This window comes from Callorhinchus milii, unplaced genomic scaffold (genome assembly GCF_018977255.1).
Source record: "Callorhinchus milii isolate IMCB2004 unplaced genomic scaffold, IMCB_Cmil_1.0 Scaffold3, whole genome shotgun sequence".
NCBI lineage: Eukaryota > Metazoa > Chordata > Chondrichthyes > Chimaeriformes > Callorhinchidae > Callorhinchus > Callorhinchus milii.
In genome coordinates this window covers 64,317,769-64,334,889 of record NW_024704744.1, presented here as the reverse complement: position 1 = coordinate 64,334,889, position 17,121 = coordinate 64,317,769, and the positions used below count along the sequence as shown (strand labels likewise).

The following is a 17,121-nucleotide window of genomic DNA, read 5'->3' as shown; positions in this document are numbered from 1 at the left end:
GGTACCAAGTAGAATTGATCCCCTTAAATCTCTTCTCCAGTATCAAAGTCATTTCCAGATGAACAAAAAAGTCTGATCGACATTAGAAGTACAAATGTCCAAGAGAAGACTGAAGGAGTAGTGGTAGATGTTATATAGTAATACTTCCCTTCCCTTACAGATTAAATAATACCAGTAATCCTTGCTTTTGATATATTGCAGTTCATGGACGGGAGGATGTCTCAAAATTCTTTACAGGATACACTGTAAAGAGTAGCGATTGTATTTGTAAGCAAACGTGACAGCCAATTTGCACACAGCAATGTCCCACAAACAGCCATGAAGTGTGTAACCAATGTTATTTCAGGGTTGCTGGCCGAGACATTGGGAGAAATTCTCTTCTCTTTTTGAATCAGATGTTGTTATTGTGATAAAATGGAGCTGGAACATCATTCAAGTCTTTAAAATCCTGAGCAACAAGGATAATGTTAATGAAGGCAAGCTATGTTGTTTGAGTTGTGAGAATGTAACGGAAGAACAAAGCACAAAATTAACAAGCCTCAAGTGAGAACGGAACAGAAAATTAAGGTCATGGTTTTCAAATCAAAATTGTAGCATGGATAGGAATTGGCTGAGGGACAGAAAGCAGAAAGTAGTAATAAGTGGATTTTTTTTGAATTGGCAAGATGCATATTGTTCATAAACCTTTGAGCAGCCTGAAAAGTTCTCATTTGATGGCTACCCCACTTTCCAAGCCACATTTCTGTCAATTCTCAGTGGTTGGTCTTGGGACACATACTATTTTCAAAATGTAAAAAACTTGCACATTTGTAACGTAAGGAAGCTCTCCAAGTTTGCGCCAGAGAAGAGGCAGAGCACAGGATGAGGGAGAATAAAATATAAATAATCTTTGCAATTAATATAGGGCCCTTCACTTTGGGAGAATGTCTCAAAACATTCCACAGGATTCACTGAAAAGTGTTGTGATTGTGTATTTTCGAGGTGAATGTTTGCAATTAGTGTTTGAATTTTTTCAGGCAGTTGGGTTCATAGTTGGAGGATAAAGTTTAAAGAGGATAATTGGAAAATAAATATTGTGGGAGCAAACAACCAAAAAAGGGAATACGTATTAACAACAACAACAACAACAAGATTCCATTTATAAAGCGCCTTTCACGTCAGGAGGACGTCCCAAGGCGCTGCACAGTTGGGTCAGGACCCGAGCAGGGGGGAAATGGTCAGGGTGAAGGGAGGGAGCGAGGAGGGGGAAGAGAGTCGAGAGGGGAGCTGAAGGCTCGGTCAAAGAGAAAGGTTTTGAGACTGGCCTTGAAGGAGGAGAGGGAGGAAGCGGCGAAGGCACTGGGGGATGGAGTTCCAGAGCCTGGGGGCTGAGAGGCTGAAGGCCCGACCACCGATGGTAGGGCGGTTGGGGCGGGGGACGTGGAGCAGACCGGAGCCGGAGGAACGGAGGGTACGGGCAGGTAGGTAGGGGGATAGTAGGTTGGAGAGGTAGGAGGGAGCGAGGCCGTGAATGGCCTTGTAGGTGAGGATGAGGATCTTGAAATCAATCCTCTGGGGGATGGGGAGCCAGTGGAGGCGAGCGAGGGTGGGAGTGATGTGGTCCCGAAGCCTGGTGCGGGACAGTACACGAGCTGCAGAGTTCTGAATGACCTGCAGCTTGTGGAGGGAGGTGGCGGGAAGGCCGGCGAGGAGAGAGTTCCCATAGTCCAGCCTTGAGGTGACAAAGGCGTGAACCAGGGTTTCAGCAGCGTGAGGGGTGAGGTAGTGCCATAGTCTGGCGATGTTCCGGAGGTGATGGAAGGCGGTGCCAGTTGTGGTGTGGATGTGAGGGAGAAAGGACAGCTCAGGGTCGAACAAAACGCCGAGGTTTCTGACTGGCTTTGAGAGGTGGAGAATGCAGCCTTGGATGCTGATTAAAATAGAACAATGCTTTAAGCTTATGTTCTTATTATAACTCTGTTGCCAGCATAGGTCCAAAAAGCAATATTTTGGAGTGGTGGTTAGCAAAAATTCCTTCGATGAGCTCCCAATCTCAGCTGTCTCTTTGTGAAAAAGGTGCAGAGTGAAGGACATACATTCTTTTGGGTCAGTCTGATGTCTGATTCATGAGCAAACCCATCAACATGAATAAGAGTATCCAAACCAAACTAAGAGGTTCACATGATTGTGCCGCCTTCACATGGACATGCATCGAACGCACACTCTCTTCCTAGAGGAATGCACCTCGAAACCGGGTCATCTCCAAGGGGATCCCACTTACCTCTCCCCCCCACCCTCTCCCTCAAGCTGGTGAAGCATAAACATTAAGGTCTGCCACAGGTTGATTGCTAAAAAAAACACACATATCTTTAGATTACTGTTTTCAACAAAAGATTACCGTTATTAGCGAATGACATACAATTTCTTATTGGCAGGAAGGAAAAGTCAGAGGGCAAATCTCCCAGTGCAATTTTCTATTTAGGCAACGGAGCACGTCATTTGACTGCTTGCTTGGCCAAGAATATTCCATGATGTGTAGTGAACAAAATATTGATATTCCATCTAGTCTTAGTCTACAAGACCATTTTACTCTAACATTTAATGATTACGCAGAACTGAAGAAAATTCTTGAATTATGATTCAATTTAGAAGCTGGTTCTTGTTAAGACCCAAAAGAAAAAAGGTTCTAAATTAAAAATTAATTGAAGAATTGTCATTTTTAAGGCAAAGCACCTTGCAGTTGAAGACAAGGTGCAATCTCAGGCTATAAAAAAACAATATTTCAAAAAATAAACATACATAGAATGATGAAAGAAATTTGGCCTAATGAGCCTTGTCCCACAGACTACCCAAAATATTCTATCATGGACTCCACCCCACCTATTCCAACTCCAGGAGAGTTCTGCATAGAAGCTCTCCCTGATCACAAAACATAGTCAAGTAAATCTCCTATGAAAATTGGTGTAATTCCTAGTCCTAGAATTTCTATTTATCAAGCCGATTTTCTATTCACGTATAGTCTCTTTATTATAATGGAGGCAAATATTTGTAACAGTAGATTTAAGTAATGAATGTGAAAATGTTGGTCTATCTGGGTATTTAACACACTGATAGTTGATTTACTAAACAGTTCACTAACGTGTGCCTTCATGCTGCCTGTATATTTGCATATTTAAGCCTGTTGCTGAGTGCATAGGAATCTTTGTTTTATAGCTAATGTCATTCATGGGAAATTGCTTGACATTAAAAAAAATCAGATTTAATATTTCCTCATAAGTCACTTGGTTCCTAGCTTGTTATCTAGAAATGCATGATATTTATGGCATCACATATTTGGCCATATAAGATCTAGGTCATGTTACTGAAACATAGATAAGGCCCGACAAATTCTTAAGACACAGCAAGCACAATGCAAAGATATTTTCGAAGCAAGATTGTTATCAGTATGATTACTTTGCCTCCAGATATGTTTTAATAATTAGCAGTCCCATTCACATCTTAAAGCATAAGCACCCTCCATTAAATAATTAAGCTGAAATTCCCAGCATCCTGTGTGAGCACGAATACTTAACATCCACTGTTATCCATGTCATCTGTTCTTTTGGCTCAGAATGCAATTAGTTCATCTTCAACCTTCCAACCTTCCAAGAAGCATTTTTCCCTTCTATTCTGTCACCCACAGTATAAGAAAACTTAAAATAAAGAAAATCACAAACATGCCAGTAAGGTAATTACACTTGCAGCTGAAGATCTCTGCAACCACAACAACCTAAGCCAAATAGACACTTAATGCACACGGAGATGGATCATTCATGAAACTTGGTTTATCATGAAACAGGAGGGAAGGAGGGAGGGAAGGGGCTCCAGCGCCTCTGCTAGTACAGACAAAACTAGCCTGGAGGTGGGCAGGGCATGGGTTCTCAATTTGACTGTCTACACCCCTTCTTACGACTTGATCTCATTCATGATTCTCCACCCACCCAGGCACAAGCCTGTATGGTCTTATGGCCACACTCAACAGCTTCTCTCAACAGCCCAAGCCTACCATGTGTTAAATGGGTTAAAAAAGTAAACCCAGAACAATACTTTAGGATACACCAAGATAGTAGACAGGACGATATAATTAAGAGTTGCAAATGGCAATTTCAAGGCTGATACCAGAAGTTTCTCATTACTTGGAGGGTAATTAATGATCGGAACAGGTTGTTGGGAAGGAAGGCTAATACCAGGACCCTGGGCCCATTTAAAAAACACAGAGTGGTAAAATCAGATAGGTCAGCCCACCCAAATTAATTTTGTGATCTTGTTATAGTCCTTCAGGGAGAACTCATGGCTAGGTCAGTCACAAGGCCCGTATTGCTGGATCCAGTCTGTTACAATAGCAGGAACAAAATATATAGTATTTGTGCAAGACCAGATTAAAATTTGCAAGACTGAAGCTATTTCTCAGATTATTATTTGTTTTTGTTGTGCCTGCCATAGAATCTTTGTGAATTAAATCCATTAGACAGTGAGAAATAATAATCCCTCCAAAAAACCAAACAATAATAAATTGGTCATTTTCAATCTACGACTGTTTGTGGGACATTGCTGTGCGCAATTGGCTGCCGCGTTCGCCCACAAATATACAGTCAATTCACTTTACAGTGTGTTCTGTGAAGCGCTTTGGGACGTCCTCCCGACGTGAAAAGCGCTATATCAAATGCAAGGATTATTATTATTATTATTATTATTAGAAAAGCATTCAAACACATCTAGTAATTAAAGTTCAAACATTTTTCAGATGTGGATTTTTAATGCTGCCTGGGTTGTTTGCCCCGTTGTTAGTTCAAAAGCACCTCCGATTATAATTGTCGAACATTCTTTACTAGATATGAAGTGTCAAAAAAAATGGCAGAGCTGGAAGCAATTCTACAAGATGCAGCAATACTTGCTAGTCAAACAAATATAAAATGTTATTTCACTTCATAAATAGCAAAGTATTAGTTAAGGAATGCAAAATTAATTCAAGTTCTTGTATATTGAAAGCAGCAGTAAGGCAGTAGCAAAGAAAGCTAATAGTTATTACAGATGTGTTAGAATCTGATATGGTAGTCACAGAATTGAATTTTGTTTCATCAAAGGAATATGATGCAGTTTTGGTAATAAATTCTGCCTGCTCTTATCCTTACAAGGAAAGGGGCTTTGCTTGTGTTAGCAAGAGGCATCTGCTATATCAGTGAGTGGTTGGTGTAAGGTAGAAAAGAATGAGAAGTATGTTTCCATTCTGCAGTACATCTGCACTGAGCTGTAGTATAATGATGGAAATAGTTTGTGCTCAAAGTTGACCAAAAATCTGGTTTCAATAGTTCGATTTCCTATGAGAACAGTTTCTGTTGAATTCAAATACCTAAAGAAGGCACACATAGTTTTATCTGTTTAATACACTCAAAGAAAAAAATATAGTGAATGTTGGAAGCAATGCTTTGTAATATATCTGCATAAGAATGAGCTGATCTGCATATTTCTTTAAAAGGAATTCTATTTAACTACAGTTTTATTTAGCTTTTTTGTACAATTTATACTTTTATTTCCAGCTTTCAGATTATTTAAATCTGTTTTAATGTTGACAAGTCTGAAATGAAATAATTGAAAACACAGCTACGTAACACTTCAATCAAGTCATTTTTTTCATCACAAGTTATTTGGTTGGTGGATTGCTTTGAACTACTGTTTAGTGTCACAGACATGAGAAAATTAGCTTTAAACACATCAGTATTTATAACTGAAGAAAAGCAGAAAAATTGGTTTAAAACCGTAGTTGATTGGAGGTAAAGAGAAACTTTTTTTTTGTAATGTAAACATTATAATTGATAAAACTGCATTCTTTTTAAGATGTGTACATCTGAATCTATTGTTTATTGTCCATTCATTCAGGTCAAAGTAAGACTCCATGAAGAATTGTATTGGCTTCTTCCTAGAATTTGTAAAGAAGCATCTTCTTTTCTAAAATGTTGCTTTCTTAAAGCTTAGATTCCACTCTATCTTCTCATATAACAACAACAATAATAATCCTCAGATGTACATTTGATATAACGCTTTATCACGTTGTTGGGATGTCTCAAAGCGCTTCATAGAATATATTGTAAAATGAATTGACTATATATTTCGTGGGTGAAACGCTTGCTGATTGTTCCACCATCCACAAGGTTCAGCTCATCCAAAACTTGCCAGCATCCTTACCTACACCAAACTCCGCACACCCATCACTCCAATCCTCGCTAGGCTCCACTGGCTCCCTGCCTTTGAAGGATCAATTTCAAGATCTTCACTCTCAATTACAAATCCCTTCACCTCCCTACCACCTTCTCTGAGTTGGTCATACCCCAACAACCACAGCAACTTGCACTTATATAGTGCCCTCCATGCAGGCTAGCATCTCAGAGCACTTAAATCCATTGCCCGCCCCCTTCACTCAGTTAGCACAGGCCTGTTGTGCGTCCTTCAACCCTTCTATGAACCCTCTCACAATCTATAAAGTTTCCAACATAAAATTGTCTTGAGCCTTTCTTGGCATTTTGCAAACAGTATTATTTACCACAGTTACTACTATTTTATTTTTACCTAGAAAATGCTCCACCTTTGTCTTGCGGTGAAAGATTTGTGCACCCTTAGTTTCTAGTTTTGGTTCATGCAATTTCTTCTTTTTAGTTTGCATACTGGTAGGTTTGGTTCAGCTGTACACACATTTGTTGTAAAACTAATTTTAAGATGCTAACATTGCTTCAGTACAATGGCAGTCAAATATCTTTTGAATCCGCCTCAAACGCAGTTGTGTCTGGCTGAAGTTTTCCTCCATGCCAGACAGGAACACAGCTCAATGTTGTTCCGCCACAAGATATGTGCATTCTATGCAGGGTGGTCCAACTGGTGGACCCGTTGGCTGATTTCATTCACCCCCTCCCTCATCCCTCCTATTTCATCTGACCCACCTGCTCCCTCCAAAACCCATAAATGTTATGTTTCTGGAAGGGAAACGCAAAAATATAGCTATGGGGGCCGCTGAAGTTTCTCAAATAGGGCATCCGGCTCTCAGCCGCCAAAAGGTTGAACACCCTGATGTGACTTAAGAGATATTCATCTGAGATAGCAGCATTTATCCTAACCAGTTTCTCACATTCCATATTCTGCATGATGACCATTGGTTCCTTGTTAAAAAATGATATTCTGCACTCCGGTGCTGTACATTAAATGTTTAGGGAATAGATGGGTATGGGAGAGGGGATTAGGAGGGTCAGGCTTATATGGAGTACAGACGCAACTAGTTAGGCCGAACGGGCTATTTCTGTGCTGTAACATTCAATGCGCTTCTGTGTTATTCTACATAATACATTGGGGTGAGAGGATAATATATCAAAGTTGCTCTCCTTTTTTGTCCTTTACATTTTGTTCTTTACAATTTCAAAAATCCCTGACCTAAGAGTCACCTGGGATGGCTTTGCAATATACTTGGAAGTATAATTGACCCCATCACTGTACTGTTATAATAATAATACTTTCCATTTGGTATCGTGCCTTTTACGTCAGGAGAAGGTCTCAAAACACTTCACTGGGTATAGTATAAAGTGAAGTGACTGTGTGTTTTGTGGACGTACATGTCTTACACTTTACTGGGCCTTTTTAGCCCTATCCTTCTTTCAGAACAAATCAATGAATCAACAAGCAAAACACATGGCCAAGAAAGGATCATGGACTTGAGAAGAAGATATGTCAGTTGTAGGAAATTTAGAAAAATCTGGCTTAATTTTTCAGTTTAAAAACTTCTCTAGATTTGTTTACTTTAAACAAGTTGAAATCACATCAGACAAACTCATTTCATTTTCGTTAGGGTTCAGTTCTAAATTGTTTACACAGTAGAAAAACGGAGCTCCCAAATGCTGCCCCACACAGCTCAGACCCACAACATTCAAGATTTAGCTGAAGGCAACTGTTTTTTTTTCCTTCTTCAAATGATGCAACCTTTTCCAGACTTTCTGCCAGATTCAACCAGTGGTGAACATTGCATTACAGAATGATTTCCTGCGCTCATTTACTTAGTGCAGACATGGAGTCAAACCATCTCTTACAGCAGAATTTAAGTTCCCCTGATGCCTCAGTGTGTTTATCCAGTGGGTTGCTACAACATATATGTCAGAAAGGACCTGAGTTATTCTGTGACGAATTACCCAATATCAACTAGGGCAGTTGTACGGATGCTACAATTGGTCTTAGTGCCTAGGATTAGGAAGAGGATGGGAGGAATTCAACCGGTCTTGGTTTCTGATCATGAGTAACTCCTGCTGGAGATAGAGATGCATAGTTAGAATGAGTTAGGTGTGTTCTGTTGCAGAATTATAGGAATCTATCTAACTTAGATAAAATTCAATTATTTAGCTACGATTGAACACAAAAACGAAATATTGAATCATCAAACTTGATATCAGATTCAGAAATGTCCTTATATCAGAAAATCCAGTTGAAAAGTATTATAATTATTTCAAGTGCAGGTTCAAACTTCAAGAATGGTTCAATTTCCAACTGAGTTCCTTATCTATTTGAAACCAGGATTTCTCTGCACTCGAGAACTGATTTGATCTCTCCAGTTGAACGTTATCCAGTCAATGAAGTCACTGTATAAAATTCCCTTCTCTAAGTAAATCAAACATTTCTCACACATACCTTTGGAATATTAAAACCCACATATAAAATGTCCCATTTAAAATAAGCTACAGAATTGAAAATATCACATATTCCACAGTCTAATTGGCTTCATGACAATAGTAGGTAGGCTATTTGGCCCGTCAAGCCCACTCTGGCAATAAGTGTATAGCAATGCTTTAAATCCATTCCCCAGTCTTTTCTTCATAACCCTTTATTATAATTATATCTATTCTCAATCTTAGTCAAATGTGTTTTTAAACTTTTTGATAAAACAAAGTTTTTTGCTCAACCAGACATTCATATGAATGTATCAGAATTATGATTCTTTATTTTGGCTCCAGATCTAGGGTTAAGTTGCAGTCGTTATGACATCTTTATTGGTATCTTTTTTTTTACAATGAACATAGTCAGGTAACATTTTACTGCCAGTACTTATTAATGCTTGGCATCTTCTCTGGAATACAACTGAAAAAGAACTCAATGTTGATGTAGGATCATAGGAATGTTCAGGACTGGAAAAGGCCATTGTGGTTCATCAAGCTGGTCTCAAAGTTACAATTTACATTTATAGAGAGCCTTGACACATCAAAGTGCTTCGCACAGCTGATTGGGACTCCGAGCTGAGAATAAAGAAGTTGGGTCAAGAAAGGCGAGTGAAAAAGTTTTTAAAAATATCATAGGATAACAATTTCTTAACTTTCTTGTCAAAAAAAATGATAGTTCAATTTGCAATTACTGGTGTTTAATGCTGCTGTTTTCTACAAGTGAACTTTTTGTTCTACTATTATAAGTGCAAAACGCAATTTCTGTTAGCATAAGTGTACCTCTCTTGCTCTATTCCCCTACTCCTCTGGCTGTTTCCCCTCTTTTGAGCACCTCACCCTCTACCATCCCTCCTCTCTCTCCTGCAAAACTCTTCGAGTTTACCACCCCCAAACTTCCTGGCTCCTTCCACATGGATATCTCCTCTCATCCCTGTCCCTCTGCACAAAACACCTGCACATAATGGGCGATTTCCACCTTCATCTCAATTTCCTCCTGCCTCATGCCTCTGACTTTGCCACTCTCCTCTCCACCCTAAACCTCAACCTCCACGTAAGCTCCTCGACCCACAACCGTGGCCACCCTTCGATCTCATCATCATCCATGGTCTAGACATTCTGATCTGACCATCAAAGACAAGGCCATCTCAAACCACTTCCTCATCTCCCTCTCCTCTCATTTCACCCTCCCCTCCTCTAAGCCCTCCACCATGTTTTTACACATGGAAAAAGCTTCCCCAGAGTCCCTCAGAAATGACCTCTCATCCTCGGACCTTCTCTCCTGCTGGCCTTCCACCACAGTGATCGAAACGCAGCCATCAAGCTGCTAAACGATCATCTCTCCTCAACCTTCAATTTCCTTGTCCCCCTGAAAACCAGGTCCATCTTCAAGCCTACCTGCTCTCCCTGGTACAAACAGTCATCACCGCTCCCTCAAATCCCAAACCCAGTTGCTCGAGCGCAGATGGCACAAAATTGGCCTCACGGTTCACCGCCAACTGTGGCTCGAGCATCTTCACACCTATCACCCTCTCTCTCTCTCTCAAGCCAAAACTGCCCTCTACATTCATGCCATGACCCCCTCTGCCTTAGCCCACTTCCGCAATATTGCCCAGCTCTGCCACTGCCTCACCCAACGGGCCGCCGAAACTCTCATTCACGCATTCATTATATCTAGGCTGACTACGCCAACTCCCTGCTTGTTGGCCTTCCCAACTTGTCCCTCCACAAGCTGCAAATCATCCAGAACTCTGAAGCTCGTCTCCTCTCCCGCAATAGGCTCTGTGACCTCATCACCCCTACCCTCGCCCGGCTCTATTGACTCAAAATCTTCATCCTCGCCTTCAAGGCCCTCCACAGCCTTGCACCCTCCTAACTCTGCGACCTGCTGACCCTTTATCAACCTGTCCGCTCCCTCTGCTCAGCAGGCTCCAGCCTGCTACACGTCCCCCACATGGCCCGCCCCACCATCGAGAGTCGGGCCTTTAGCCTCTCCGCCCCTACCCTTTGGAACGCCATCCCACATTCCCTTTGCCTCGCTCCCTCCCTTGCCTCCTTCATGGCACGTCTCAAAACCCTCCTCTTCGACCGTGCCTTCAGCCACCTTCCAGAAGGATGTCCCAAAATGCTGGATGGTTTAAGGTTTGCACCTGAGCTGGCATTGGAAGGCAAGGAGAAGTGGAAAAGCTGTCAAAAAGCCATAAAAGAGGAAAGTCTTGAGGTGTACCTTGAAGGAAGTGAGGGAAGGGCAAGTCGAAGGGACTCCAGCACAGAGTTCCAGAGGGTGGGGGTAGATACACTGAAAACCCAACTACTAATGATGGGGTAAGTGGGGCAGGGGGATGTGAAGTTGGCCAGTTCCTGAGTAGAAGAAGCAATCAGATTTGTACATTTTCAGGAGGTCGCAGAGATATAGGAATCTAAACTAAAGTGTGGCAAACCCACAGAGGGATTTTAAGGTTAGGATGAGGATCTTGAACTTGATCCGCTGGGGTATGGGGAGCCAGTGGAGCCAGGCAAGGATGGGGGTGAGACGATGCTGATGGGAGCCAAGCAGGAAAGCCTCCGAAAGTTAGCTCCCATCTGGAATTTGTCTGACAGGTGGGATGTATGGAATGCTCAGTTTGGAAACTCAGCCATGATCTAACAGAATGGTAGAACAGGCTCGAGGGGCTGAATAATCCATTCCAGTTCCTATGTTAGGCATGGTGATGGGTTTCCAAATGTGTTAGCCATGGGCTTAATTGACCTGGCTAACCCAAAAGGTATCTACACGTATAGCTTTCCTGCATCTTCAAAAGCCTTTGGGATAGATAAATCTCTAAAGAATTATCTAAGACCTCATATATGAAACCCTGACTCAGTTGGTAGCAATCTCACATCTGAATGACAAGGTTGTGGGTTCAAGACCCACTGCAGGGATTTTGAACACACAATTCAAGTTGACATGGGCTGCTGGCGAAGCACTGCATTGTCAGCATGTGTTGTCCTTCAGATGAGATGTTAACCTAAATTCTCTCTGCCTGCTTAGTTGGACTTTAATCCACCAGATTAAATGATTGGCTGTTGGGAGTCAGTGCTGTGCATAAATTGGCTCCCATGTTCACCTACAAATACAGTCACTACACTTTACAGTAAATTCCTTGCACAATAAATCCTGAAGCACTTTGAGATAATCAATGACATGATAAACCCTTAAATCAAATGCAAGTATTATTTATTATCATCACACATGTCATAAGGACAACAGCAATTGACATGTAGAACATCGTCCTAGTTATTATAATAATAATCCTTGCATTTGATATAGCGCTTTTCACGTCTTCTAGATGTCTCAAAGGCCTTCACAGAATATACTGTAAAGTGAATTGACTGTATATTTGTGGACAAAACGCGGCAGCCAATTGCGCACAGCAATGTCCCACAATCAGTCATGAATTGAAGTGACCAATTTTATCATTATTGTTTTTTTTCTTGAGGGATTATTATCAGGGTGGAGTAAGGAAACTTGCCTTACTATCTATTATTCTATCTATCTACATATGAATGTATGTCAGATTTCAATTTATGTGCAGTCAAAGACCTTCACTGGTATATCAGTTGGTGTTACTGTTAAACTTTACAGGTGCTTGAAACAACAAGATTGAATATCAGATATTAAATTAAAAACACTTTAGTAGAAAATAAAAATGCATACATGGTTTAGCTATCATTGCAATGACATTCACTTAACACAAATGTAATTGCCCTCCCACTTCCATGTATTGAGTTTGCACTCACTATCTTAACTTCAATAAAGTACTCATCTCAGTAGTCTGCTCTTCTTCATCTTTTCTTCACATTGTTGGTAGAATTTACAGATCACAAATTCATGGTTTAACAAGAAATATCAATCACACTGAGCACACCTATCAGTAGCAGGGATAGGACCCCAGCAGCTAACACAGCTACAAAGCAGAAACCATCATATATCAGTCACTCTCCAAAACTCAGGAGGAATTCAGTGACTTACAAAGACAACAGTAAATCGTGTTATCCAGCTTACTTATTTGTCATGGCAAAGCAACATCTGATTACAATTGATGTGCACAGTGCTTGAAAAAGAACAGATAATAAATAATGCCCCAAATGGACAAGTGTGATCTGGCCAAAAAAAAGTATTGTAAAGATATATTCATGCTTTTTGATTTCTGTTGCTGTATTATACCCTTTGTAACAACAAAAAACATAATAACTGTAATGTGCTTGTTGGGCTGAAATCCTGCCTCTTCAATAAAAGAATAATAATCCTTGCATTTTGATATAGCGCTTTTCACGTCGGGAGGACGTCCCAAAGCGCTTCACAGAACACACTGTAAAGTGAATTGACTGTATATTTGTGGGCGAACGCGGCAGCCAATTGCGCACAGCAATGTCCCACAAACAGTCGTAGATTGAAAATGACCAATTTATTATTGTTTTTGGTTTTGGAGGGATTATTATTAGGCTCTGTGTGGAGTAAGGAAACTTGCCCAAGGTTTCGCCCTGGAATTGAACTCAGGTCTCTCGCTTGCAAAGCGAGTGCTCTAACCACTGAGCTACAGGACTCCACTAGAATGAATAGAGACATGAGTTTGCAAATTATTTTTTTCTGCCACTGGAGGTCTCTGTACAATAAAACTGTTACATTTCATTACTCCAACCCCAGTAGCAAAAAAAGTACAATTGTATACTTCACAAGAGAGGTTCAGATGAAAATTGCCCTTTGAGCAATATGATCTTATGCTTCCAGAATATCAACCCTGTCTTTTTCTCCAATAACTTCACACTGCTTCTTACAGACTAAAGCAAATTCAGTATCCTGGCTTCTGTCACCCAATAACAAGAAGTGGAACTTGTCTCATTCATAAACGTCTATATTAGTTTCAGGGATACAATTCCCAATTGAATATACCCAATTCTATATCTGTGCACTGCTGGTAAAGGCACTCTCACTGTGCTGAAATTGTGTTAATGCAGATTGTTTCCATAACAATGTGGATCTTAGAACCAGAGGAACCACTTACTAAAACAAACACATGGGAGAAGTATTTCAATTGTGGGTTAAGTTTGGCTCAATTGGTAGCATTCTTTCTCATTTCTGGTTCAGAAGGTTGTGGATTCATGGCCTATGTTGGGATTTGAGCTAAAAGCCTAAACTGACACTCAATGGCAGAACTGGGGGAGGAGCAATGGGAGCAGGGAGGAGAGCTCTACAGACAACTATAGTATAATAACACATCTTCCGTTGGTGAATCAGACAGACTGGTCAATTAACAGTTCCCTGGAATACTACAGATACATTCAATTCAGGCATTCGATCAATTAAATAAGTTCATCTTGGCTCTGCTCTCCCTTCGCTAAGTCTGTCACCACAGAGCCAGCTTGATCCCACTTACCTCCTACCCAAAGAGAATATCAGCAGTTCACAATTGTGGGTTTGAATTGTTGATATAGACAGATTGTCAGAAAGGACAGTAGGAAGTCTTCCCAAGAAATATAAACACAGCAAGCGTAAATCACATAGATGGTCTGGAATCTTTGAATGGGCTGTGGGAGGTTTCCTTCTCTTTGCTCCTCTAATTTTCCTACTTTACCTTTTATAGAGGAGGAAATCTCTAACATTTTTTCCAGTGTTTATTGACATTCCAAGTATGTTGTCCCACAGAAATGTTTCCTCCTTAATCCTTTTCATCTCTCAAATACAGCAAGCAATGCAGCAGTATATCTGAAGGAATACTCCAGTTGTCTGTACATTTCTAATTATAATGTTAGAGGCATTTTCAGAACAAATGACACCATACAATTTAACTAAAAGAATTATATAATCTGTTTATAATTGAATCTTATTGTTGAAATGCTATCGCAAGTCTCGTAAAAGGTCTAAATAATGAAAAGTAATAGTCATTCTTCCATATTTGCCAAGTTTAACTGAAGCTTAGTTGGTTTTCCAGGAATCTTACATTGTCCATCATGCAAAAAAGTACACAGAACATAACATTTTTTGAGAATAGAATATTCAGCAATAAATGGAAATGTCTGGTTTCGATTATCGTAATACGACTTCAGTAATATGTAGTTGTTGACTCTCACCTACGGAAATTATTTTCAAAGAGAAAAATGTTAGAATATAAATGCAGTGATGAATCTGTGATGTTTAAGATCAGAGTCAACATTCTAATTATCCCATCAAATCCATTTTGAAAAAATTTTTTTCACCTCACAGTCATTTCACATAAATAAGATCATCTCTGGAGTGCCAAAACACTAAAAATCCACAATTCCATTTGGGAACACTCATTAAGGTTTCTCAAATGTTACCAAGAAGTAGTCTGGTTTAAACATACTCAATGTTAAAGCAATAAAATAAAATTAAATCTTATTTGTGGATCACTTAATCATATTGTTTTCTGGCTCACGGTGTGTTTAGGAGTTGAAGGGTGAGCCAATCCTATGGACATATCCAAAATCTCCACTTGTATTTTGCCATGTGTGAAACTGAGAATTGAGCAGGGATCTGGGGTCTGGTTGAGATGACGTCATTCTGAATCACCATCCCATATGTACCTCAATGGAAATATTTTCTGCACAAGCCAAAGTCTATCAATTTAGCCAATTATTTTAGAAAGAGTCCATTTGAATTAGCCAAATCACCAACCATCACGGAAAGCTTGCACCAATATGGAATTTAGACCTACTAAGATTAATTTTAAACCCCAAATACATCAAATGCTCTACAAAACCCAAATTTAATTCATAACATAATAATATAATAATAATAATAATAATACTTGCATTTGATATAGCGCTTTTCACGTCGGGAGGACGTCCCAAAGCGCTTCACAGAACACACTGTAAAGTGAATTGACTGTATATTTGTGGGCGAACGCGGCAGCCAATTGCGCACAGCAATGTCCCACAAACAGTCGTAGATTGAAAATGACCAATTTATTATTGTTTTTGGTTTTTGGAGGGATTATTATTAGGCGTGTGGAGTAAGGAAACTTGCCCAAGGTTTCACCCTGCCTGGAATTGAACTCAGGTCTCTCGCTTGCAAAGCGAGTGCTCTAACCACTGAGCTACAGGACTTAATATATTAAGTAGTTGGGGGCCATGTGTTTGTGGACGATAAGGTTATAATATTGGAGATTAAAATTTAATGAATTTTCTGGAGTTTTACCTGATTACATGTGATGTTCTGGGATTATCTACTTCCCCCTAGGAATACAGTAATGAAGTGAGGCCCATGATAATATATTTTCTCAAAACTGCTGGGAAATATTTTTATTTCTTAAATCCCATTAATATACTGGAAACTTCATATTAAAGACAGTCAACAAACTGACCTATTTTTCCCTTAGCAGCATTGAGTAGGTTATACCTTGGTTACCTTGGTTGTCTTGTGGATATTATTGACTGCATGTGCGCTCAGCCAGCTTGTATGACAGATATGGGGTACATTTCCACATGTATGCGGATGACAACCAACTCTATCTCTCTGCCTCCACCCTCAACTCCAGGACTACTGGCGTCCTGACCGACTGCCTGTCCGACATCAAGTCCTGGATGAGGGACAACTTTCTCTCGGTCAGCAAGACCGAGGCCCTCCTGATTGGCTTGCGCTAGCGGCTCCACACCTTGGGCGCTGGCAGCATCAGCATCAGCGAGTCAGGAACCTGGGTGTCTTGTTTGACCCTGAATTGTCCTTTCTCCCCCACATCCGCGCCATGACCAGCACTGCCTGCCACCACCTCCGCAACATTGCCATACTCCGCCACTGCCTCAACCCTCAGGCTGCCGAAATCCTCACCCACGCAATCGAACACATCAAAGCTCGATTACGGAATTGCCCTCTTCATCGACCTTCCCAACTCTTCCCTTCACAAGCTGCAGATCATCCCAAACTCTGCAGCTCGTGTATTCTCGCGCACCAGGGGCTCCGTGACCCCATCACTCCCACCCTCGCCCGACTCAACTGGCTCCCCATCCCCCAGAGGATCGAGTTCAAGATCCTCATCCTCACTTTCAAGGCCACCCATGGCCTTGCCCCCTCCTACCTCTCTGACCTGCTGACTCCCTACCAACCTGCCCGCTCCCTCTGTTCAGCGGGTTCCGCCTGCTCCATGTCTCCCGCCCGACCTGTCCAACCATCGGTGGCCAGGCTTTCAGCCTCTCTCCCCCCACATTCTGGAACTCCATCCCACGGTCTCGTCGCCTCACTTCCTCCCTTGCCTCCTTCAAAGCCGTCTCAAGACCCTTCTTTTTGATCATGCCTTTGGTCACCCTCCCACCTCTCTGCCTTCCCTCACCCCTACACCACCCCTCCCCCATACTCAGGCCCCAACACCTCATTGTTCAGCACTTTGGGATGTCCTCCCGACGTGAAAGGCGCTCCATAAATGTA

At 41.1% G+C, this 17,121-nt stretch overlaps 1 protein-coding gene across 1 annotated transcript in view; it reads right to left on the bottom strand.

Moving 5' to 3' along the window:
- wdr27 (WD repeat domain 27) overlaps positions 1-17,121 on the bottom strand; it is a 215,713-nt gene that overhangs the window by 148,794 nt on the left and 49,798 nt on the right. The gene's annotated exons all lie outside the window — the stretch shown is intronic.